Genomic DNA, 27,814 nt, shown 5'->3' with positions numbered 1-27,814 from the left:
TCAAACAGGAGCAAATCCTGCATTTGTTTTTAGCCACAGGTGAATACACATTTGATAAACTAGCATAAAAACGCTCAATTTGGCGTCCACAGGCCATGTTTGGCCCACGATCCATTAGTTTTGGCCTGCCACGGATTTGCCAAGCTCATGCTTACTCTCCTTTTATTTTGAAAGTGTTGTAAAATCCTAACTGTAATGACTAGATTTTGTGTAGCTAAAAAGTAAATAATCTGAGTTTTACAGCAATGTACAGCACTGCTGTTCAGCCTACCTATTAAATTAAATACACCTTATCTACGCATTATCTCTCTCCATAGGAAGAACTTTGGGGCATTTCTGCAAAACTACATGTATAATGGTCTTTCAACCAGCTTTGTGTCAAAACAGTGTAGATAATGAGTGTTTATTAGTCTGGTGTGGTGCAGTGCATTCTGGTAGTTGTAGGTTTTCTACCTCTTGAGCAAAACCGTCGTTTTTCTCTGTTCTCTCAGATTATGTAGCACCAATTTCAAAAGTATTCTTGTCTTTCTAGTGCAGACATCCTTGTCTCATTATAAGTCCATCGTTCCACAAAATGAAATACTTCTTTAATGTGGGATTGGGTCAAAATAACCTGAAGTGTGTGAGTTCATGGTAATCAATGAAAATGGTACAGTGCATCAGTGTGGCTCACTCATGTGTTTTTAGAAAACTACAGAGGTCTATGGCACAAGGGGATAAGAGTTTGGATACATATGAAATATGTAAGTTAATTGTTGGCATTGGTCTTGTCTTGTCCTTTAAACAGTGAATCATTTATGGGTACAAAACTATTTTTTCTACAGTACGCTGACATGAGTAATTATGTTATAAAACAAAAAAACAACCCTGGAAATGATAAAGCCACATCACTGTTTGGCAAAATATTTTTTTTTTCTTATTTTATTTTGAAAGTATTTGCTTGGTTTGTATTAGTTGATATTTGTAGAATGATCGGCTGGAGCCTGCATTTTGTTCTCTTCTATACTATCTACTCCCATCAAAGCAGCACATATAGTACACTGCTGTGCACTGTGTACATATAATGATAAGAACTGCAATATAACTCACATTAGCAGTAGTAGTTTCAGTGCTGCGTGTGCAGTGCAGTCATTTATACCTTTGTTGGACTGAGATTAATGTAATGGTGCACCTCTCTTTATGATACATACACAAGCATGCTGCAAGCAACGCTGGAACAGTAAGTTCATAATGTAATTTTAACAATGTGCATAATGACAAAAATAAGATCCTATATGAACATATCCTTACCTTCACATAGTCACTTGAAGAGAGAAGTAGAACAGATGGAGGGGACAGCATGCAACACAGGCATAGCATGGATTAATGTTGTGTTATATGTGGTAAAAATGCCCCTAATTGCTTGCTTAACCAGAGAGTTGTGTGTTATATACTATAATACATTACCGTGTTGCATTATGGTTGAAAGTTTGTTGGATCTGAGTTCCTCTCATGTGTCTCCAGTGGTCAGTCTGTGGTGGAACGCACAGAGATGGAAAAATAAAGAGGGAGGAAGAAAGAGGAAGAGAGACTCCTGGACTGTGGTTTGTTATGGGAACAATAAAGCTGCAGGGCATGCTGGTCCGGCCACGAGGGCCCTGAAGGAGTACAGTAGAATAAAGTAGAGTAGACGAGACGAGACAAAAGAAGGAGAGGGAGAGATGAAATAAAAAAAGTATAATTGCTTGGAAAGTTTGGAAACAATAGAGGGGATTGAGCATTTAGATCTTTTAGTCCATTTCAAGTATTTGTTGGCATTTTACTGTTTGCAGCAAGCAGGGCTAATTTCAGTTCTTTATGTTGGTTATTTTCTTGTAACACTTCATTATATCTTTTGTGCATAAAGTCTTAATCTGCAAAGTACTGCTGTAAAATAAATGTAGTTTTAAAAGTAATGGAAGTACAAAGTATCCCAAAAAAGAAAATGCATAAGTTTTTTAAAAAATGGCACTTCAACTTGCAATAATTTCATTGGCAACATGACATTGAAATCTCGTCACAGTTTTAAGTTGACATGGCAAACTTATTAGCTGATATGGAACATTAACATTCATTTGCAGTAGTGTTTGTGTCCACCTGATGGATGTAAGTCCTATGCTGATGGTAACTGCAGAGCTAAGGAGAAGTAAAGTGCACTGATGATTCTAAGGTCAGTCTCCTGAAAAAAGGTTTTGCACATTTGCACATTTCATATGTATATTAACATTTATAAGGTGACGTAGTAAATGAGCTAACTTTATCATTGAGAGGTGGGGTGGATGGTGGATGGTGGGTCTCCTGGACGATTCCTGCAGAAATAGTGCTATGAAAAGTGGTTTGCTGGAGGCATTGCTGCATTTCCTGCCAGAATAGTGTCCACAAAAGGTGTCTGTTGTTTGCTTTTTTGAGATGTTGCTGCATTCTCTGGGATAGTGCCTCAAAAAGTTTGTTTTTTTTCATTTTTTAACAGAGACTTTGCTGGGTTTTCTACAAGAAACAGCCTTGAAAAATAGTTGTTTCGTGACTGAGACATTGCTGACTTTCCTGCCGAGAAGGTGATTGTTTTTTTATAAGACATCATCTGCTTTTCTGTGGGAATTGTGGCAACCTAACCTGATATTTTAGGCAATGTAAATGTATCCACTACACAATAATGTACAGATCCGTGGTTTGCAGAAATGTACAATGCCAACATTTTTCTAGTAATTGGAATGTTAGTCTCTGTGAGACCATCACTACAATCAGCTCTTTCCCCATTACACAGTCATTTAATCCATTATTCACTGCAAGTGGCTGCACATAGTTATCTTTGTGTAAGTGATAGCCATAATCTTAATCTTTGACGAATATTTGATGAGAAAATCAATAAATCCAAACCATACGTTAGGCTCCAGCTCCTTTGTCTCTAGCTAGAGTAAAGTGTATTTTACCTTTAAGCTTAAAGCTTTGTTGACTCACTTTAATCACACTTCTCTGTCCCGACACACACGTCTTTACACAAGCGGCCAAGACGCTGATCTGCCACAGATCCTAATCTCTATGGCTCTAACTAGCTCGAGCCTCTTTCGATCCCCATTGTCCCGAGTTAAAACACAGCAGTCGTAATGAAGCCTTTCACTCTCTGTGCGCTTTTCAGGCCCTCAGAAAAAAAAGCGGGCGTCCCACTCCCTTACAATGGAAAGCGATGTCAGCCGGGGCTATCTTTACGCCCGAGTTCCTTTCTGACTTAAACTGCATTGGATTTTTTGTTTCACGACAGAGCGTATATCAAGTTGCCTTTGTGGCCCTGCTGCGGCCTGTAATGAATGCATGGCTAAAATACCTAAGTGGTGGCGGTGGTTCGTTAAAGGAGGAGGATGGAGGGAGCGGGGTAAGAGGTGGAGGAGGATGGGGGGGATGTTGGGAGCGTGCTCAGAGTGAGAATCAGCCTGCGTAGCTAGAGAGAGAGGGAGAAAGAAAGGTGAAGACAGAAGGCAGGTCTGCTGCGGTTTGGCAGCCGCTGCACATGGATCATGACATCATTCCCTGACTAAACGAGATGACGTCTTTCCTCTTTAATATGACTGAAAGAAAGTCTTAAACGAGTTCTTTAAAAAAAAACATGTTAAATTCTTTCATTTTACTTCTTCTGTGCCCTTCAATTCTCTTAATCCGATCTCCTTTCACTTGAGAAACCCGAAGCTTTTCCCATCATCTCTCTCTATCCGAGCTGTCTCGTTTATCTCCCTTTGTTCTGCTTTGACAAGAAGTTCAGTGACAGGCCAGCGTGCAGGAGTTAGCGGCCGGCATCTTTTATATCCTTATGTTAGTTTATGAGCAGATAATTACCAATATCGGCTGTCTTCTTTACACACCACTTCCATTTAACTTTGAAGCCACACCTCAGCATTTTCCGACACATAAAATCACACGGAGCATCGTTGGCTCGGACAAGATCTTTCCGGCGCTTGTTGCCTTTTTTTTTTTTAATCTCATTACAGTTATTGATGGTGTGTTGCTGTGGTGAAGACGGGACCAAAGGGCAGTTAAAGCTGGTTAGTCGACTCGTACGCATGAACCTCGAGGAGGTCTGTTTGCTGAGTTCTGGCTTGAAGACTCTCTGGATATATATTTGGTGAAATTACTGAATAAAGTGGTTCATTAAGGACACTTACGGTGTCATCCTTCTTACATTAATGTGAAGAATTTCACCTCTTGCAAAGTCTAAGAAAAGATCCCAAGAGTCCAGTGAGGCTGCATTAAGGGAGGATACAGACCCTGGTCCTTATTAAAAAAAGGCAAATAAAAGACAGTCAAATCCTGGTCACTACTACTTAACTTTAAACAGTTACTGTCTGGGCTGCCTTATTTTAAGTTGACTGAATCTGAAAAGAGAAGTTGAGGTAATTACAAAATTGCCTCAACTTGTCTTTTCAAATTCAGCCAACTTAAAAACCCAGTTAGTTTATATTAATGGAGGATACAGACCCTGGTCCATTTTAAATTAAGAAACAGTTAAAACCTGTTCACTGCAAAAAGAAACTCTGTCTTAACTTTAAAAAAAAATAGCTTCCTGGCTGCCTTAAATTTTTAAGTTGACTGACTTTGAAAAGACAAGTTCAGGTTATTACAAAATTTCCTCAACCTGTCTTTTCAAATTCAGTCAACTTAAAAATCCATTAAGGTTATTAAAATGGAGGATGTAGACCCTGGTCCTTTTTCGAAAAAGGAAAAAAGAGATGGTCAAATGATGTTCACTGTAAAAAGAAACTGTTTTAACTTTTTTTTTAAAAAAAGTGTCTGGGCTGCCTTAAATTTTTAAGTTGACTGAATTTGAAAACGCAAAGTTAACACAAAATTACCTCAACTTGTCTTCTCACATTCAGTCACCTTAAAACTTACTAATAGTTTCCTTTTAAAACTATTGTTTTGACTTAAAAAAAGTAAGTGTCTGGGTTGTCGTAATTTTTTGAAGTTGACACAATGTAACCACGTCCTGTCCTCTCAAATTCAGTCAGTGTAAAAACTTAAGGCAGCCCAGACAACAACTTTTTTAAGCTAAAACAAATAGTTGCAACTATTTGTTCTAACTTAATAGTTAATATTGACTGAGTCAAAAAAAGACAAGTTGAGATCACATAATTATCTCAACTTATCATCTAAAATTCAGTCAACTTAAAAATTTAAGACAGCTCGGACACTTCTTTAGAAATTAAAACAAATAATTTCTTTTTACAGTGTTTAAATGTTGTAGACATCCACAAAGAGAGGCAGGGAGGGGAGAGAGTGTGAGGGAGGAGGAGAGGATATAATTAAATATATCATCTAAATAGGTATTGATCGTCTTAAGGGTGTTGCTGTTAGATTAAAAGGTTAAGGAATAAAACCGCTTTGAGGATTAAATCATTGTGAGGTAAAATCAAGAGCGGCGGAAGATAAACACTGCAATAATCACAAAGTATGAGCGCTGCAGACGTGCCTAATGATGTCCTATACAGACATTAAAGATCCTGTCAAGATACATTTAAAGACCAGAACCAAAATTGGTCCTGGCAATTTAAACAAATCCGCCGCAAAGAGAGTTTGGATGAAATATGAACGCAAGGTCGAGCAGGTGCCCTGGCTGTTTATGTGTGTGGAGATAATGTCAGAGTTTCTACATACTATGAACTGCTTACGTAGAAGATAGTATCGTCGCAGGCAACCCTGAGAGGGCTGATAAAGTAAAAGTTGAGCGCCGTACGGTACGGTAGCCACAGTGCGACACCTGAGCCGAGCAGCCGCACAAGGTCAGGAAGCGTTTTATCCGACAGGGGTGTTTTATCTTCGGGGGGAGAGTAAGGGAGCGAGGAAGTGGCTGAGCAGAGGATAAAGGGTCCCGTTACGCTCCTGTCTCCTTCTCTGATCAACCAATCAGGCGCGGGAATAGTGCTGAGTCAGCCGCTGGGTGCTGCTCACGTCCGAATGCAGGGGGAGGAGGGAGGGGGAGGTTGACGGTGGAAGAGGATCCAGCCAGCCGGTGTCTGCAGTGGACTGCAGCAGCATTAGCACCACTAACCTCATGACAAGAGGGCCAAACCAAGAGCCAAGTCTGATTTCTCCTGATGGACTTTTATTTTACGCCAGTTCTGCAATGCTCATCACAATCCCATAGATATTAGATCCACACTCAACGTCTGCACTCACTTTGATGTATACATCCCACTTTTCCCTCTGCCTCTAGTCAGTGGGTAATTAGCAGGAATAAATACGGCGAGCCACAGAAGATAAAGTTTACAGCCTGACCACAGGTCAACTTGTTTCATTACTATAGTGTGCCTTGCATTAAGCTAATTACCAACCGGCAAACATCTTCATCAGACATGCACAGAGGCCTTCATTACGACGGTTTGTCCAAGTCCGCTTCATTTAAAAGCTGCATTACGAGAGATTATTGCACTTTTAAGTGGATTTTAATGGTTATTTTGTAAGAGTGGGCTCACAAACGGGTTTCAGTCACTGGTCTTAGTGCCGTGACGTGACAGGAAGTGATACCTGTGCTCTCATACCCAATTTCCACCAACATGGAACTGGTTCTGTCGTGGTTCCCGCACCTAATTTTGAACTTTTCGGATTTTTTCAAGCAGAAATAAATTGGTTCAGAACCTCAATAGTTGGTTCTTGGATAGTTTAAAAAAATAGCAGGTTTTCCTTGCCTTGAAGTGCAAACCCAACATGTTCTCATCCTAAGTCACATTTGTGGCTTTGTCAGTGGACTTCCTTATCTACATATTGTGCTCAAGGTATCCTTTTGCATCTGCTGTTGACATTCCAGGATGCCGCTATGGACACCTGGATGTCGACGAAAGCACATGGTGGAATTACACAACAAGGGCACAGATGGTTAAGTTTAGGCAAAAAGAGCACGTGGTAAGGTGTAGAAGAAAAACACTGCATTCAGACAGGAAGTGAACACAAGACTCCCGCATGACAGTCCAGGGTTTGTTAGACCCATCCACTTGCAGGTAATAGCATGAACTGTGAGACGAGCAGAGACTGGCTGGTTAACACCGCTGCAACTGTGCTGCAAGGTGTCTCATTGTAATCCACAATTTTGTCTTCTTTTGTGCATTGTGCAATGTCTTCACATCCTTGATTGCAGTGGTTTTACTCTAAATCTGCGGAAACCAGGCTAGTTTGCTAGATAGCTGAGCGTACACTGAAGGATTTTAGCCCATTTTTGACCCAATTTTTGAGCCTCACAGCTCATTTTTAAAAATCAGGCCGAATTTCGGCTTCGTTGGGCATTATTTGCCATACAGGGGAGCGAGTAGTGATCATCCGCTGCCGAATGGCCTTCAGGCGGTCGCATGAATTTTTGACATGTCGGAAACTTTGGACGGCTGATGCAGGCTCTTGCACAGTTGAAGCAGAGCAACAAGTAGATTCCCCAACTTCTGTGCCTTCTTTTCTCACTGTGTGGCAAACACGGCATCTGAACACGTCATGGCAACATGATGCTGGACGGAAAATATCGAGGTCAAGTTGGTTGAGCTGTGGTAATGACATGCATGCCTCTTTGATGTTTCCTCCTCCTCCTATCACGACCGATATGAACGAGAGAACACTGGCAGGAAATAGTCGCTGTCCTTCAGCGGCCTGGTAATATATTTACCAGGCACATGATTGCACAGATTATCAAGGCAGCATGCTTCTGCCTTGCTAGCACTGTTGCTAAAATGTGCCTCGGAGCTTTCAAAATAATCGTTATTGACAATTGTCAATAGCTGTGGCCATCTGCGAGGCTGATGAGATTTTTACAGTGTAAGCTCTCAGGTTGTGGCTTGACGATCAGACTGTAAAGTGTGAGCACATTAATTGTGAGCTTTGGCTGAGCTGCAATTAATAACAACATCTCTAAAATCATACAGTGTATGCCCAGATTAATACCAAGGTTCCAAAAATCCAGAACACAACCGGTTCAAGAACTAGAGCTAACTAGGTGGAAAAGGGGCATCAGAGACTTCCTGGCCTCGCCCACCCACGGCACCCGTGCTGGAGAGCCGTGGCCTGACAGTCAGTCACTGAGAGCCCCTTGTCCTGATAAGGAGAGAGAGAGCGGAGACACAGAGCATGGTCAGCGAGTGGAGAGTGAGTGATGGGAGTGGCAGCGTACAGCAGGTTGTGTTAGTGCAGCCCCGCTGTCAGGCCATACATCTGAAATGAAAATATCACGGTGAGCGAGAGTGACAGAGTCCGCTGCGGGACTGGTTTCAAAGTGTCACTCTTCCTGCCGGGGTCGTACATACATAGCGTCGGGCCCTGCAGCTGCTCCGTAACACCACCTGTGCTTGTGGAAGTCTCCCCGGGGACGCCTCACACCCCCACTGACCTTCCCACTATGACTCCCTGACTGTCTTCACCACTACGTCTCTCCCTCTGTGCTGGCGTCCAGCTGTCCCTAACCCTCATCCCCTCCTCCTCTGTCTCCAATATAAGGGCAGGAATGCAGCGGACAGCACAGTCCCAGAATAGACAAGTAGCCAGCCTATCTCCAACCATGCAGTCAGCCTGATAGAGGGCACCTACAGTAGCAGCCATGCAGGAGTGCACACGCATGCAGCACCCCGACCCACATACAGTCCACTTCCCCGAGCTCAAATATGAACGCACAACACCTTTACTTATTGTAGTTTTGATCTTGACGGAGCTGCCTCACAGTTTAATGTTGAAAGAGCACTCACCGGTGAAGCTTTCAGCAGGCATCTAAGCGAGGTTAATGATAAAACGCTATGGGTGTAATGATTCTGTTTGATGTCGGATCTGAGTGGAGGTGCGCGAGGTGAAGGAGGGTTGCCTGTTTGATGAGTGTGTGGGCCACAGATTGCTGGAATAAAGCGCAGACAGCGTGGCAAAGGGATTCTCTCCCTAATCTACTGAAAATCCTGCTATGAAAAGGATTTCATGTGTAGCGCTTTCTCCTTCTGAAGTTGATATCCGTGCTTGAACACACACTAGAGTGCACACACACTCACTAGCACGCTTGTCCGTTTTACGCGGACATTCATAGATCACTGTCCACAGAAATGGCAGTCACATTCACACCTAGGAGATCAAAAATAGAAATTTATATGCACTGTAAAATCTGACAAGTTGATTTTACATAAAATAATCTTGGAAACCAATTACCATTAAAAAGGCAAGTAATTATAACTATTAATCTTAATTGTTTTAATTGTCTAATTAACAAGTTAACTTTATATCTGATAAATTTACTCAAAATTTTGTCATATTTACTTAATTTATTTAAACAAAGTTGTTGCAACTTAAAAATGGCAAGTACAATTAGCTTGTTATTTCTAGGTTTTAGTAACTTTTGTAAGACAAGTTAGTCTAACTTAATTTCACTGGAAAAAAGAAAATTGTTAACTGTTGACTTAAAACAATTACATTGGTCAGTAACACATAAATGAATTCTTTTTGTGCAAGTTGACTTAGGACAGCTGCTTGAAGTTGAGTCGAGAACATTTAATTCATTTGTGTGTCACAGTACTTTTTTTTAAAGTGTTTTCATTTTCTTACTAAAAAAGCAAATTTTTGTTACCATCTCTTTGTTGATCATGACAAAGAGGATTTTACTGATGATATAATGTTAACATAAATAGGAGATCTGCAAGTTCTGTTTTGTTAAAATGGTTAAAAAATACAAATATGACTGTCTAGTTTGCAACCAGCAAGTATTAAGTACAGTATACTTGGTTCATTGAAGTTGCTAAAACTTAGAAAGATTGATTTAATTAAACTTGTCATTTTCAAGTTGTAACAACTTCACAAAATTAAGTAAATGTAACTAAATTTACAATCTAATAGTTATATTTACTTACATTTTCGAGGCAGTCGCTTTACTACATTTACATTTACATACATTACATAAAAGTAAATCAATTGGTCATATTTTTAAGTGCAGCAGCGTACACGCACACACACACATGAACTCTACACACACATACACACGCACTCTGCGGTGCTGCATGTTGCAGAGGTAGAACAACAGCAGCTCTGGGACAGGTAGAAAATTCAGGCCATGCGAGCTCGTCCTCTCCGTCTCCGTGTGCTACTTCCCACTTTCTTCCACCCCTCCGTTCTCCCCTCTCTTTTTCAGCCTCCTTTTTTTTTCTCAGTCAAGGAAGCATCCCCTCCATCAATTTGCCGGTCTCTTGGGTGACAAGTTTATTAAACACAAGAGAGAGAGAGAGATGGAGGGAGAGAGGGAGAGAGAGAGGGGAAAAAAGAGTGAATGGGCCCTGTCTTGCTCCTTAGCTCCTTACATGCACTGCTAGTATTTAAGCATTTCTTTTTTTAATGTGATTTGTGTGCAGTGAGGCTGATGTATTTGTTATCTAGAGAGGGGTGGACAGCTTTGATACAGGACTGACAGTGTAATCTCTCTCTCATACACACACACACTCTTCTCTTTAAGTGCTGAAACCCAGCAGAGCTATCGGCTGTGACTGTTTAATACTGCTTTAAATACTAGGAAGTGAGATCCGTGAAGGAAGTTTCAAAAGCGTTACATTTTGGCGAAAGCAGCGTGTACGCACAGTCATGACAGAGAAATGATAGCTCTAGAGATGATATCATATTTAGTTTTGAACAATAACTTTTCAAACAGGAGGGAATTTGTTGCGGACTATTTTCTGCAGCGGATTAATCCATATTGGGTGTTCTAGTGAGAATTTCCAGCAGCAGGACTGTGTGTGGAATTGAGACAAAATAAACTACAGTGTGAATGGGTTGAAGAAGTATGTTTCCCAGTACAACTAGTGAGACTCATTGATGTATTTTTAATAGTTTTGGGACAATAATGGAGCAAAGATGAATATCTGGCGTTTTGTTATTTTCATAAGATTTGTTTTCAATCAGAAAATCTGAATATAAACTCAGCCCAATCCTTTAAAGCTGCATTGAACGTTTAAACACTTAACAGCTCACCTCCAACATTGTTGAAGTTGATATCCATCCCTTCTCGAGAAGAGGGGATGGATATCAACTGATATTCGATTAATTTTAGGTTGTTTCGTCAGCTGACCAATTCGAAGTCAGACATTGACGTAGAATACTGACAACAGATAATTGATACTTAGTTATGATATTTTGTTGGTTTTAAGTTGTTTGGTTAAGTAACCAAACATCTTCCAACGGTCTCATGCCCTCAACGTAGAATAGACACATTTAGTTCTAAAGTATGGAGAACAAGATTTAATGTATGTGGAACATCATACTGTTATGTCCACACAATTCGAAATTGTAATGTAACATTATCTGCTTGTTCGCTGGATTTGATGAATCTTAACCATAACAGTTTTTCATTTCATCGTGTTCCCAACTCATCAAACTTCTTTAAGTTTAAGCAACAGAAGTACTTAAATAGAAAGAGTTTAGAAAAAGGATTATAGTTTGGGTTAAAAGTAGTATGTTTGGTACATTACTTCACTTATGCATTTGTTAATGAATATGTGACTTTATGTCAACCATGCCACATTATTAAAACAAACTTAGTTCTCATGGGAAACATACAGCAGTCTACTGTGTGAAAGTCCTGTTTTTGTTTGACCCATCCACCTAAACCTCAGATTTTTCACTTTTTATAAAATGCCATTGTTGGAGACACTTTACATTGGAGTTAGTTGAAAGCCTGGTGCATCTCATACAGATACTAAAGAGCACTTTGTGCTCAGAATCAGACACTGTCGGCCACTGACCAAGCTGCAATATTTGATGCTTAGGAAATGAGAAAGGCCTGCAGCTTTACTCATCATCATCATCAGCATCAGCAACATGACGAATGTTCTTCAGCAACTCCTATATATATATATATATATATATATATATATATATATATATATATATATATATATATATATATATATATATATATATAGCTAGAGCTATATATAAATAGCTCTTCTTCTGCTGTTTACTTCATGCACTGTGTTCACCAGCTAGTTGCAAACTGTCTGTCTGCTGTTTGGTGCTGCAGGTAGTGCACAGCAGCTTCATCACAACTTTATCACTAAAAACAGCTGCCTGCTGCAAAAAGTGACACTGATGATGAAAATGGTGAGACTAAATCAAAAGACTAAAGTTGCAGGCCGTAAAAACTAAAACAATGAGCTGACAGTTGCTATAAAACTCTGCAGAGCTGAGAAGAGCTCCAGAATTGAGTGATAATTTGTTGAAGTCACTTATGAAAGAAGAAAATCAAGATTAAAATACTGCTTGGATTCCAGGGTGAAGACTCAGTTTAAACAGTTTGCAGTGGGAAGCAGCTTTTACCCTTTGAGACCTGATCAAACTGGCTTGATTTCTTTCAAAAATATGAAAAAAAGGCAATGGGTAACAAAAGACAAGAAAAAAAGCAGGAAATTAGTAAAAAAAAAAAATTCAAATAAATTTTCTGAAAATTTGTAAACATTGTATTAAACAGATAAAAATAACCTATTATTATCATTAAAATAAGAATAATAATAATAATTGTATATATATATATATATATATATATATATATATATATATATATATATAAATCTACTAATTTCTTGCAGTTTGCTTATTGCCTCTTCTCCCAGAAATCCAATTTGCTGTGGGTTCAGAGGTTTAGATACTTTTGATAAGCGTCTGAAAACAGCAGAGACAAGTGACGTCACTTCAGGTTTCAATAGGTAAAACTTTAAAGAGCAAACTGCAGTCTACTATAGACAAAGATACTGTGTTAGATATGCAAAAAAATGCTGTTTGTTGAAGGCAGTTGTGAGAAAAAAAAGAAAGAAAGAAAGAAAATATCAATAGCTTGGATTTCAGGGCCAGGACTCTGCTTAAACAGTTTATTTCCTAATGATTAAATGATTAGCTAGGCTAATTGAACCAGGAAATGAGTGAGTTCCACCAAGGACAAGCAGAGCCAAGCAGTGAGCAGGAAGACTGCTGAGTACATCATCTCTGTGCCGCTGCGCTCAGGCGAGCAGCAGGGCTGAACGGCCCCAACCACAGGCCAAAAAATATCTGAAATACAAGCGAGAAGAGGGACAACACAGAGGACAGACTGAGCGTGAGAAAGAGAGAGAAAGAAGTTGCACATAGCGCTAGAGGTCAATGAGAGTTAATTTTGCTGCTGTCCTATCCGCTGGCTTCATTAGCAGTATTGGCAGTTGGGTGATGAATTCATTGTTTTCTCAAGTTTGTCTGCAACCATCGTTTATATGCGCTCCTCTCTTATCTCTTAGGGCCCCGCTCCGTGTTTTTCTCATCTCTTTTTCATCATGCATATTGGTTGTTCTCCTCTGTTATCTCTACTTTTCCCTCACACACTCTTCTTTCCCTTCTCTTCCTTCTTAAATTCCTTTTTTGTATATTTTTCTTTCAAGGGCAATGTCTCCTCCAATAATCAATGCCTGTTTGCTTTCTATGTGTCTGCATGTTTGTGTGTTTTGTGCACGCATGCCCAATGAGGTCTTATTTGATGCTGCTTGTGTATGGACAACCCTCTTTTCTTATCTTTTCTTCCATTTTGCTCTTTCTCTTCCAGGTCACAGATTTGTTTATTCACTTCCTCTTCTTCCACTCCTGTCACCTCTCGAACCGGGCTCGCCCTCCCTAAAATGCTTTGCTAAAGCTGGTAAAATGGAACCAAATCAACTGTTCAATGGATTTGGTCCCCTTCAACCAGCTGTAGCTGTGCATTGATCACTCCAAGCGTGTGGAGAGACAAACAAACGGCCAGAGCGGCGGGGAAAAGACTCAAGCTAATTCACTGGAAAACAGCACGAAAATGTGAAAAACTGAAGCTACATTAGCTTCCTCGCAGAAACAATTGGACAGAGACACTTACGCTCACCCATGGATAAATACACAGCATGCACCACTTACTGTGTGGATTTATCTCTATCGCAGAGATTACCCAAAAGACACTGAAGTCATTTGCTAAATCTGAATAAAACATGCCAGGTAAGTAATTATAGATACTGTATCTTGGTGGATTTTATTTTTGTTGTGTTCTGCTATAATTGCATTGTCCTTTGGAGACTTTTTATTGTTCTTTGTAGATTTTGTGTTTGGGCCATGGATTGCCATTTGTGTTTGTGTGTGAGTTGAAGAGTTAACAAGTGTAAAAAGACAAAGCTGTGTAAGACAAGCTCTTGTGTGTGTTGTATGTATGTGACTCCTCATGCACATGGCTGATCAATAAAGCATCATGCTGAAGTTCATGCAAAACGCTGCTGTGGTCTTTGCTTTGAGGTGTGGTCTTACTGGGCGAGTGGGCGAGAAAATCACAGGGTTAAAAATATATGGTCAGTTGCTTTACCCCGAACCATTTGGTTTTTTTGTCACAGTGTTAATGCGGCGTGCTTTGGTGCTGAGCTGTCAGGTGCTTGCAACTCTAGTGTGTTTATTCCTATTGGGTTAGTCATCCAAAGTATCCTTATTATTTTGACATAGAGTTATAAAACTGCAAATGCATAAAAACTGCAAAGAAAACCAACAGGTTCTTACTCCCAATTCGTCAAAAACCGATGCTTGGTCAGTGGCCATATTCATCAAAATATGACACACGTGGTACTCTTTTATCAGTTTAAGACGTTCAAGGACAGTGTATTAATTTATAGTTGGCACATATATTGTGCCTTTTTTTAAAATAAACTTTTGATTTCAGAGAAAATGTACATTTTAAATGCATACATACTTCATTTTTAGATTTACTTTCTTAGGTTTAGGCAAAGAAGCACATGGTAAGGTTAAGATAAAAACATCATGGTTTGGCTTAAATAAGTACATCTGTCACCAGATTCAGGACCAGGTCAATGTTTTGCAAATCACAAGTTGGTCTGAAGTCTATGTAATTAACCCCTAATTCAAGATCCAAGTTAATGCGAGCGCAACAGTCCTAAACTTTGAGTTCTTCACAAGTCGTAATGCGCTGATCACTAAATGTAATGCCATTTTAATAACTTTTTTTTATTCACAAATGTTTTTTTTTTTTTAAAAAAAACATTTGTACCACTTATTTGTTAAAACAAGTTTTGTGGAAGTTGTTGCATCTCCATCAGTAAGCTCTGATAACTTTTTGTCTTGTGTGAAAGCAAAAGTTAATTGCATTATTTAATAACAAACAGAGGTCTAATGAGTGGAAGTCCAGAGTTTGTTTGACCCCTACACCTGTCCTCTCTCCCGCCATATGTGGCATCTCATGATCTTCATATAACTCCAGTTGCTTGAAGCGTCCAATAACGACGTTTCATAATGACGTTAAAGGGTACCTGGATGCGTCATAGGTTATCTGACACCAAGAGCCATTGCCCAAGTGTTGCTATTTGACAAGCTGGGAGATACACCGGGTTGAAGATAGATGTTTTAACAATCAGCAACAAATAGGGACATTTATGTTTGAAAGAGCTACAGGAAAATTTAACAATAGACCCTTGCTGGACCATATTTTGGTGAAGATAAACAACCCACTTGGTCAACCCCCCCCCCCCGTCAGTGGTTTTCTCTGCAGTGGGTACTGGACTAAGTGAAGACATTGTTGTGTAAAGTGTGACAGGATTTGAAGTGCGCAGGGTGGAATATGGTTGAGGGTGGGAGAAAAGGAGAAATAAAATTTACAAATGAATTTACAAAGGATAAAAGGATGAATCAGAAGTTTGAACATTCCCCAATCGTTGTTTTCTTTCTTTTTTCCACTCTTCACATCCCGCTACCTTTATTTCCTCACCCCTTCATCCCCCGCCGCCTCCTCCTTCTCCTCCTCCCCAGCCGCTGTATCGCCCGCTGTGCGTGGCTCTGGAGGTGTGACAGATGTTTTAATGTGGCTGCGATTCCTTATCACCACTCAGCTGAAAGCTCCATTTGCCTTGGTCCGCCGTGATAGATGGGAGGCCAGGGCTGAGCGGAGAGGAGACGCTATGCTAACGAATGGGAGAGGAGGCATTTCAGAGGCTGAGGAGGTGGAAGGAGGAGGGGGGGACACGATGAAGATGACACACACTGCTGGAAATGGTAGATGTGGTCATTTTCTGTTTTTCATGTCCCCGGTTGTGATGAGCAAGTGAGTAATTATAGGAAGGGAGGGGTGTGTATGCAATTACACTGGGATGAAACAGTGCTTGTCAAGATGGGGAGCGCCGCCGCAGAAATGGAGAAATCAAGCAGAACATACACGTTACAAATAAACTCGCAAATAAACAAACAAACCGACAGCGGTTTTGATTAAACCTCCGAGTGTTTACAACCCGTTAAATCTGTGGGATTATTAAAAGTCAGTGGCATTACATCTTCTCGATGTTTCAAAGCAAGAAACAAGAAAGAAAAACAAGAAAAGGGCAGAAGTGATCCATCAAGGCATCATACCTCAACCTGTGGACCGGGGGCGTGTTACGCAATCTTATTTCTCTAAAATGCTTCTGAGACAAAGAACACAACCTATCTAAGAAGTTTGAAAGCTATTTTCTCCCTGCACAATTTATAATAAGATACTGTGTGAACAGGAATATGGTTTAAGAACTAGTAGAACTTTTTGACTGTTAAGATGCAACTTGAACAGTGGAAGTACTTCTTTCTCTCTCAAAAAAGCTTTATGACCACGGCTTACACATATACTACATCTTTTGCTACAAATAAAAAAGCTATGGAGAGGAGGCATTTCAGTGTTCGAGTTACCCATGATGCTGTTGGTATGAACACACCCCATTCCATCACAGATGCTGGTTTTTGAGCCTTGTACGCATAATAATCTGGATGGTCCTTCTTAAACCCAGATGACACAATCTCCCTGATTCCCAAAAAACAATCCAGATTGTGGACTAGTCAGACCACAGCACACTTTTCCATTTTATGTCAGTCATCTCAGATGCTGGCTTTTGAACTTTGCACCGATAACAATCTGAAGTGTCCTTTTTCTCTTCAGCCCAGAGGACAAGATGTCCATGATTTCCAAAAACAATTTAAAAACATGGACTAGTCAGCACACTTTTTTCCATTTAATGTTTATGTCATCTCAGATGCTGGCTGACCTTTGCACTGGTATCCATTTGATGGGTCCTTTTCCTCCTCAGCCCAGAGGACACAGCATCCATAATTTCCAAATACAATATAAAACATGGACTAGTGAGACCACAGCCCACTTTTCAACTTTGCATCAGTCCAGCTCAGATGAGCTCAGGCCCAGAGATGTTCATGGTGTTTCTGGATGTTGTTGATATATGACTTTCACTTTGCGTGGCAGAGCATTAACTTACATTTGCAGATGCAGTAATGAACGGTATTTAGCAACACAGTCATGTTGGTTTTTAATGCAGTGCAGTCTGAGGGGTCAAAGGTTGAACACTTTTAGCTTAAGTCGCTACCTGGTGTAGGGATGTCAAGATGTTCAAGAGCCAACACTTTGCAAAATCACAGGCTCCAAATTTCAGAGACTTAGGTAATTTTTAAAAGTATACAAATCATGTGTAAGGTCAAACAGCTTTCTACCTTTAAGTGTCCAAAAGTTGTTTAAAATTTAAAAAAAAAAAAAAAAGAAATAAAAAAAGTCTGGTCATACTCCCCATGTACTAGGGCTGTATTCTTACTGCAGTGTAACTGGTTTGATTCCAACACGAGGCCCACAGCTGCATGTCGCCCCCTCTTTCTCTCTTCCCCTTCCTCATACAAAAATTAACAAGTAATTAAGATTTAATTGTTGCGTTACGCTCTGAAAAAGTCTGCCTGATCATTCGGTGTACTCCACATCCACTTCTTTACCTTATAAAATATCATTGAAAGAGTGTATGTTAATATTTCTTTCAAGGCTTTGAGAGGAACCAGGTCTTGAGCCCTCTCGTCACCGTCCTAGATGCCTTGAGTGTATTACAAGACAAGTCTGAAACTCAGTCTATTTCATTTGGTACAATTATGGCGAGTAAACATAATCTACTTATGTGGAAGTCAGTGGGACGCACCCACAAATGATATGTCGATTAAAGAGATGATGAATGTCTTGTACATAGAAAGATTCAGGTTGTCTATTAAAAATAAAATTACATATATGTCAGCATTTGGACAGAATTTGTTGCGCACCATAGAGTGGTGGGTTTTAATGAATTAACAGTGTAACAGTAAACCCTCTACGTTCTATTTATCAGGATATTCGGGTCGAGTTGTTCCAGTTGTTTTATATTGAAAATCTTAGAATAAAGATAAAAACAACAACCACAAACAAAAACAGCAATTGTTTTAACTTGGCTTTAATTTAAGGTAATTCAGTTTTTAGTCTTATCTTCATTTTTTTCTGATTTTTGATTCCTTGTTTTTATTGATTTTTTATTTACTTTCATTCATTTGAAATATTTTATTATGTATTGCCTAAGTTACTAGTTGTGTGTTTATTTTTCTTACTTTTTTGCCCGTGCTCTTTCAGTTTTGTCATGTGATCACTTCTGGCTGTGTGGTTGTATGAAAGGTGTTATATAAATGAAGTTTTATTCCCCTGTAACTATTTGCCTGTATGACCAAAAAATGAATAAATAAATACAGTTGACACGATTTGAGAGGAAATTGTGCGTTTCTTAGCGTGTATTTTAAATATAGGGTTACAATAAAGGAACAACTGTGGTGACAAACTGAAAGTGTAGCACACTTTGTAATTTCATGGACAAATATGAAAACGTATGTCAGAATGACATGTTTGCATTAAGGATCATGCAACTTTTTGTGTAATGTCAGATGAAGAGTAGTGGCAGATGTATGGGGTAGGGTAGAAGGATATCTATTTCCCTCAACAACTTTTTCTGTTGTGGAGAACAATATATATATTTTCTGTTGTTGCACTGTTTTTTACCAAATTGCCTCGCCCCCCAAAAATCAATGGGGTTATGATAAACTTAATGCAAAAAGTTTAAGCCAACAACTATAACCTGCACAGTTGCAACTTGAGCCTTTAATGTTAGTTTTTTTTAAAATGTTCTGAATATTCTTCCCAAAGACATGAAGGGCAGTTCAGACTACATGTCACATAACTCATATGCAGAACATGAGCAGCTGAGCTTTACGTCGAATTCTTTAATTGAAAACAGACTGAAGCTGGGAGTGAGAGAGGAGCCAGTCCGCTGCGGAGTACACTGGCCCATCATGGCATATGATAACGCTGCCCTTTACTGTACATCGATTTATTTATCAGCCCGCTGACATTGGAGAGCAAGGAGCAATGTGCCAAGTCACATAAAACAATGGGAGACATTTTAATATAGAAATTGAAATGGAGGTTAGAGGGATCAAAAAAGGAGGGGGTACTTCTGCAAAGTGCTGTGTGAGTGCATACAACTGTGGATGTACTGTAGCCCTGTGTGTGTGTGTGTGTGTGTGTGTGTGTGTGTGTGTGTGTGTGTGTGTGTTGCTGTGGTGCCAGGACTCATCATTCACACTGTATTGATGTTTGACCACATTCATCAGCAGCGGCTGACACGGCGCTTTAAAGAAGGGGAGGGCTCCTTTTCTCAACTTTCAGCCTCTGACTCCTCTCTTTCTCTCCCGCTGACTCCCTCTATCCTCCGCCACTGTCTCCTGACTGAGCTTTTTTATCTTTCATCCCTCCCTCATGCGCATCATATCCTTTTTCTTTCCCGTCTCCTCACCTCTATCCCGAGGCAAAATCACTTACACTATACGGAGTTTGTTCACTGACGCTCAGCTGAGGTTTAAAAGTTAGCGGAGTATTGCAGCATATCAAGGCCGCCTCTCGAGAAACATGGTGGATTCAAAGTTAAACCACAGCTAAAAACACTCCATCCACAGAGCAGGGTTTGAGATTTCTGCACTGACTTTCAACAAGGATCTGTAACATTGAAAACACAGGGGAAAAAAACAAACTTTTTTTTATGTTTAAGATTAATATGTATAGGCGATACTAATGGTGACTGAGCTAAAATATATGATCAATATAAATGTAATCTCCAATGGTGTTCACTTCTTGTTCCAGATCAAAACTGTGTTTCTGTGCCACTTACATATGTCATTAATTAAATCAAGCTTTATGAAATATTACACATTAATATTACTTTCTACTTCCATTAAGTTATTTGTTAACTAACGTTAGTCCCAACTATAAATATCAAATATTCATTTTTCTGAATGTTGACCTTTTAAAAGCCAGGTTTGTGTTATGATGCCACTATGCTAATTAGATTATTATGTTTTGATTATCACAGCCTGGGATATGTCAATGATATGTGTGAACATTCATTTTTATACATTATTATTTTCGCTCTGCACACAAAATGTGTTTTTCAAAATCCGGCTATAAAATTATTTTACATTAATATAATTTTTTCCTTAAATTGTTTTTTTTTTTGTTTTTTTTTTTACAAACATCAGGCCTAAACATAAATATAAAATATTCATCAATTTGCAGAATTTTACCCTTGAAACACCAGGTTTTTACCATGATGCCACTATGTTTTTAGATGTGCAAAACACACCAAAAAAAAAGAATGAATTATTTTCAATATACTACAAGAAAAATACTTTTAATTGTCATAGCCTGGGATATGTCAGTGATTTGCAGCAACTTATATTGTGACAGTGCACCAGAGGTTTAAATGCTAGGCATCTAAATGTAGCACAAGAAAGCTGACGTCAATCCAGGTGTTAAAGGGTTAAACCAGCATATTTCATTTTATACTCTGAGCGGCTTGATAAATAATGGCCCAGAAGTCCCCCCTTGTATCAATTTTTTCTAAATATACACCAATATATTACCAATTACTAAGTATTTATAGAAAAAGTGCACTTTTTTATTTTAGCTCTTTATTACTTGCTAAATGCAAATGACCAACAACGTAATATTATAAGTATTTATTAAATGTTTTTTTTAACTTTTTATGGTCATATCTTTGAATAAATAATTAACCTTAATATATAGTCACCTCTTGACCTTCAGTACCAGTTGGTTGATGTCAGTGCCCCCTGGCAGGAAGCCCCCTGGTGGACAGAGCTTAGGAAAATTTACAGCCTGTACACATTGTCATATCATCAAATGCCTCCGCATCGACCTTAGCGTTGCAAGTAAAAAGCTGATCTGAATAAGGAGCGAGACTTCCTCGGCTATGCTCTGATGGAGCATCTGTCTAAATTGTTTATCGGCCTTATTTCCCCATTTCTCAGGGGGGAAGAAGAGCAGATTCTGCAAAGGGAAATTAATGAGAAAGGAACTTTTTACTGTGGATTGCGTTCCCCCTGTAAATGAAAAATGACAGTAATATGCTTTCATTCAATAATAGAAGAGAATTCAGTGAAGTACTTTGGTGTGATATAGTGGAAGAAGCATCAGGCCAAATGTGTGTTCTGTGTGTGCGCGTGTGTTTATGGGAGCAAATTGTCTTCAAACGGAACCTCTGGAGCTAAATAACACTCGTATGAGCAAAACGCATGCCGTGCCAAATCACCGAGTGCTCAGGAGCAGCAGAGAAATCCTTGCACGGCCGACAGACGCCATGCATTATGTTGTAGGACAAGACGTGTGATCAACATCTGAATTCCATCGGAATTTTAATGAAGTGAATCTAATAGTTTTTACACTTGAGCAACATCTCAAGGTGCAGCAGCATCCTGCAGCACACAAACACACTCCGACTGCGTCCATATCAGTGTGTAGTCTGCTGTGAGATCACACTTGTGCCTACACAACATTTGTAATGCAGTTACAAAGATAAACCTTTTCATTGTGTTTTTACCCTCTGCTCTGTAAACAAACAAGCTTGAAATTTCGTGACTGCTTCCAGTTTTCATGATTTTGAACATGTTTTGAGATGTCAACTACAGAAATGACACATTACTTCTGTCTGGGCTACCTCAGCTTGAAATCATGGTTAACCCTCTACTGCACATGTTACTATCCTTTTATGGGATAAAATGTTTGTGTTTTTTATCACTTCAAATAAACTTAAATTGACATATTTCAATTTTTTCAATAAATTTTATTTTTTTCGGGGGCTTCGTTGTCATATGGTAACATTCTGCAACAACAAAAATGCTGTATGTACTTTTATGAAATGCAAAATGAAACTCAGGCAAGAACACATATGTTTCTGAAATGGATTTAATTATTATTTTTCTCAGGAAAATGTTAACATTCATTTTTACAAACCCCAAACAACTGACTGTTTTTTTCGGGGAGTCTGCAGTTCATTTCCCATGTGGATGTGAGTTTTTCTTACCATGTGCCTCTTTTGCCTAAACTTAATCATCCGTGACTTTGTTGCCTATTCCTGACCATGGTGATGGTCCACTGGTTGCCATGTGCCGTTGTGTGAACATAAGAACTGTGCTACGTCATCCCACCATGTGAATTTGTTGACATCATGGTAACGGCGTCGTAAACTCACACCAAAAGTACCCTCAGAGTGGCGTTACTTTACGAGTTCAGATTCAGAAAGGACTGAATAAATACACTGCCACACGATAACAGGATCGTAAGTCATGATTGTATCAAGCAATGCAGAGTAGGTGGACCCAGGAAGGACTAACAAGGTTGATGCAGGACAGGTGTTACAGACAACAGGCGAGAAATGAAGAAAATCAGGATGTAACACAAGACATGACACATGAGACAATAACATACAAAATAAATCAGGAAACTGACTGATTATGATAAATACACGAAACAACAGAAAACACAAATACCAAACACACACAACTCTAAAACAAAGCCTAAAAGGCACTAGAATATTGACCAAAAACACAGGATAATTATAGAGTAATTTTGTGAGTCTATACATTTTTTGGGGGAAATCCTGCATGGTATACCTTTACCAAAACACAAGGTTAACCCCAAGTAACTTGTTGAAGGGTACAGATGTGTACAAATCTTATGCCTCTCACTGTATGAGCCTCTCACTGTATGGGCCTCTCACTGTATGGGCCTCTCACTGTATGAGCCTCTCACTGTATGAGCCTCTCACTGTATGAGCCTCTCACTGTATGGGCCTCTCACTGTATGAGCCTCTCACTGTATGAGCCTCTCACTGTATGAGCCTCTCACTGTATGGGCCTCTCACTGTATGAGCCTCTCACTGTATGAGCCTCTCACTGTATGAGCCTCTCACTGTATGAGCCTCTCACTGTATGGGCCTCTCACTGTATGAGCCTCTCACTGTATGGGCCTCTCACTGTATGAGCCTCTCACTGTATGAGCCTCTCACTGTATGGGCCTCTCACTGTATGAGCCTCTCACTGTATGAGCCTCTCACTGTATGGGCCTCTCACATGAACCTCTCACTGTATGAGCCTCTCACTGTATGAGCCTCTCACTGTATGAGCCTCTCACTGTATGGGCCTCTCACTGTATGGGCCTCTCACTGTATGGGCCTCTCACTGTATGAGCCTCTCACATGAACCTCTCACTGTATGGGCCTCTCACTGTATGAGCCTCTCACTGTATGAGCCTCTCACTGTATGAGCCTCTCACTGTATGAGCCTCTCACTGTATGAGCCTCTCACATGAACCTCTCACTGTATGAGCCTCTCACTGTATGAGCCTCTCACTGTATGAGCCTCTCACTGTATGGGCCTCTCACTGTAGAACCACTGCACACACCAGTACAGTGAACTCCTGAATAGTAAGGCAGCTGAGAGACGACTGACAGGCAAGACAAAACGAACAGCGCTTTCTGCTTCCTTCCTTCCTTCCCTCAATCCTTTCAGACTTCTTCCCTTGCCCCTGAACCCCTTCCCCTCCTTTCTTCGTCCTCCCTCCTTCCTTCCTGTCTCTGTTCTTGCTACACAGGGGCTTTCAGTAAAAATGTATTGATTTCTGCCCGTCTGTCCTCTCTTGCCTCCCCTTCTTCCCTCCACACACACACACGCACACTTGTCTCTCTCCATACCTCTTCAGAGAAGAAGAAAAAGCGAGCAGCAACACTTCATCCAGTGTGTCATAAATAAAGGGCTGGTAGATATTCAATCGACTGATAAACTGACATCCTGTATCAGCCAAAGTGAAAGTCAATGGGAGAGCAGCCGGGAGGTCTCCCACACAGACAGCTACACACACACACACACACACACACACACACAAACACACATTAAGAAAAGGGTAAACTAACACGCTAGCAGGGACAAATATGTTGATCAGATCAAGTAATGGCTCCAATACAAAATGCTGACCCATACAGGGCTGTTCTTTTACATTTTTGTATCACATAAGCCTCGTTTACACTGCACAAAAAAACCCGCTGACATGTGGTGTTTTTATGCAATGGGAATCAGCATTCCCACCCGGGTCAAATGACTCTGCAGCAGACATGGGTTTTTATTGCTTCCGGCTCCGATCTGCATTGATCAGAGCATAACACCTAGGTGAACGCGCTAATTTCAGCTCCTTTAATGGCCACATGCAATGACATGTCAACACTAATTACCCTCCATTTCCTCCTAAGCAGCCCTGAAACATTATTCCAAGTTAGTCTGCACATAGTTTGAAAGCTGCCTTTCCCTCATATTAAAAAACTCTTACATCCACATGGGAAACCCGGCAGCATCCTCTCCCATTTCATGCACATGCTTATGGATCCCACTGGCTGTGTTCTCAAGTGTTGCTGCCCTTGCGCGACTCATGTGGACGTGCTTGATGCCATCAAGCCGTCTGCCCGGGTATAATAACAATGCAACCGATTCTGCCTGGCCGTGTTCTCAGCTGACACCATCCAGCTGTATTCCGAGTGGCTGAAGAAAGTGGCTTTGGGCTTGTACGCCAAAAATGCTGAAAGAGCGGACGTATTTGCTCCTAATGAGAACAGGAGTTCTTTTATGCCATTTTATTGCATGTCTCTTTGCAGTTTATTTGCGTCTCTTTGTGGTCATTTTGAGTCTCTTGGTCAGTTTGTGTTTATTTGATTGACATTTTGCAGGTGAAGACCAGGGGAAGCCCTGATACGTTGGGCCTCTGGGCCTGTGCCACGTATGTATGATCAGCTATCCATCCACTGTTACGTGATGTTGCTATAATAGCCACTGGCCAGTTGGCAACAGTACATCACTTCAACATTCTTGTGATGCAAATGCAAACACACATACACCCAAAAAGAGTACATTATTCCTGGGGAAACTTCCCAGTAGGCAATTCAGGGAGTTCCCAGAACTGTTTGGTCCCCCCCCAAAAAAAATGCTGTTATAGCCGACCAACTAATTCGGTGGAGCTTGCAAAAAGGTTCCAGACAATATCTGGGATGCGTCTGCAAAACAAAGCAAGTTCAAGTTTCAAGATCAAGTTGACACATTGCACTTGAGCATCAGTTTGGAAGCACCAAGCCTCTGACCGGGGCCTATTGTTTGGGAAACCATGGCTAAAGTCTTGTCATGTGACCTCGGCATTACTAGAGGACCTCGGAGGGCAATAACTCTAGAAAAAGTGTATCTTTTTTACACTGTCCAACAAGATATATGCAACAAATTCAGCCAACTTGCTTTTCAACCTGGCCACAAATTCCCTTTTCACATGTAAATCAGATGTTTTTTTCAGACTAAATCAAATATAACAAAATTGGTGAGTCAAACATAAGCAAAAAGCGCACCTCTCTCCTCTTCTCCCCCCTCATCTCTTCCCCTCTCTTCAGGGGTGGATCGTGTTGATCTGAGGAGTCTAGTCTATCTCACCGAGCCAGCTTATTATCTCCCCCAGCGCTCTCTTATCTGAATGGATGTGATGTCAGCCTCCTCTATCTATCTTTCTCCGTCTGTCTCGAGGCCAAGCGTGCAGTACCGTGTGTGATGCGTGTGGGCGAGCTTGTGTGTGTCTGAGTGCCAAGTTTGAGATTCTTCATACAGGATTGCCACCTGATGTCTCACATGTCTTTTTGTTGTTTATCTAAGTTTTCAGTGTTTCTCCATCTTGTCTTTTCCTCCTTTGTGCCATTCTCTTTCTATCTGTCCTGTCTCTTTATGCATCAGGTGCTAAAACAAACAAGAAAAGTACTTCATTTTTACGGGCTGCCACATAAATTCTCAATCGACACACATTTCAATCTCTGACAAAGCGGGAGGAAATCATGTTTGATAGGTTGTGTAATTTTCGGTGATGTTTCCGACGAACTCGTGCTCACACCAATGCCGGTCTTAATTATTCTAGCTAATGTGTTTTTACTTACCAGTTACATTCATTAACCTCAATTAGCCTCAGAAAGTGGCATAGAACCACTGCTGGCACTTATTCCTCACCACATGGAAGTCTTTTCGACATTTGTGTGTGTGTGTCTGTGTGTGTGTGTGTGTGTGGCAGTAATGGAATGATAATTGGAGCTGGGAATAATTAATCAGTCATTACTGTGTACAATCAGAATAAATGTGTTGTTAACATGGATGTGACACTGTGAGTGCACAAGCACACATATACAGCGAGCATGTGCACACACTTACATATGATACATGTGGCAAGGGAGAATCTCTGTTAGTGTCTTATTCAGCAGGGGGATGTAGTTGGAGCAATTAATAATTAGAGACTGGTGTGTGTGTGTGTGTGTGTGTGTGTGTGTGTGTGTGTGTGTCCATGTGTGTTCATTTGCTCCAGAGTTAAGGATGATAATTTCACCAATCTTTCTTTGTTCGCATGACAACTTAAAATATCATAAAAAAGCACTTTATGTGTAATTCTACAGAAACAAAATGCAAAAATGTTGTAAAAATACCAAAAACATCACATTAAAGGGCCATTACACTGTTTTCCCCACATGGACATCAATTTACTTGTCACAAGCCAGCCTGTTCTCATTCCAAATTCATCAGATACTTTTTCAGTGCTCACTTTGCACGAATGTGATGCCAAAAGCCACCGTCCATGTCCACCTGGAATGCCGCTGAACACTGTCAGCTCAAAAAGCATGAGGATAGAACCGCTGGCATTGTTGTTACATGTTGATCATGCAATGCTGATGAATGGCGACAAGTAATTACACTGCCGGTAACAACATAATATAAAGAGCAACCACAGTGTCCAGAGATCACTTCCCATGTAGATATGAGGGTTTTTTTCCACACCTTACCATGTGCCTCTTTTGCCTAAACCTCACCATCCATGACTTTGTCACCTATTTCTAACCACTGTGACAGTCTTTTTTGCCATGTGCCCATGTTGTGTAAACATTATGCAGCATCATCCCATCATGTGCATTTGATGACAACACAGTAATGGCATCCCAAATGTAACCAACTGACGCAGAAGGATACCTAAAACATCATAAGCAGACCTGGAAAGTCACTGACAGAGAGGCACCATGTGACCAGTTGGGATGAGCACCAACAGTGCGACTGAGCCTGTGACAATAGATGAAGTCTGTCTTCTGTGACTCTTGAGGGTATCATTCCAAAGATATAAAAAATAAATTAATTAATTAAATTAAAACCCCCAATGATCATTTTGTTATCTCAGTTTTAGCTCATAGACATCAAATTACTCACTCTACAACATGTACACATGGAGCTCAAATTCCTAATTATTGACAGTATGTCTGTGTGTGTCTGTTGTTTCTGTGGAAGAGCTTTGTCAAATTTTGTCAAGATAGAAACCTTGATGCATCTGAGGCTTCTGCTAAGCATCCTGAGATCTGATTGCTCAGACCACATTTATAGGTGATCTATGCTGCATATGGTCACATTCTTCAACAATGAACCCACACTTGTGCAGCACTCGTCTTGTTGCTTTCACACACATTCATACACTGGTGGCTGAGACTGCTGTAGAAGGTGCCAATATTCCATTTTGAAGCACTCACACACTGACAAAAAAGCCCTCAAGAGCAATTACGGGTTCAGCAGATTTTGG

General features: G+C 40.3%; 1 long non-coding RNA gene across 1 annotated transcript in view; it reads left to right on the top strand.

Moving 5' to 3' along the window:
• LOC121946459 (uncharacterized) overlaps positions 1-14,247 on the top strand; it is a 34,467-nt gene extending 20,220 nt beyond the window's left edge. The window contains exon 3 of the long non-coding RNA XR_006106022.2: positions 13,562-14,247. This is a non-coding gene — a long non-coding RNA (uncharacterized LOC121946459). The remainder of the gene's footprint in view (positions 1-13,561) is intronic.
• Positions 14,248-27,814: the final 13,567 nt, after the last annotated feature.

This window comes from Plectropomus leopardus, chromosome 9, assembly GCF_026936395.1.
Source record: "Plectropomus leopardus strain MGB_pleo_1.0 chromosome 9, ASM2693639v1, whole genome shotgun sequence".
NCBI classification, from domain to species: Eukaryota; Metazoa; Chordata; class Actinopteri; order Perciformes; family Serranidae; genus Plectropomus; species Plectropomus leopardus.
The sequence above is the reverse complement of the archived record's forward strand: the minus strand, read 5'-3'. Positions and strand labels throughout refer to the sequence as shown.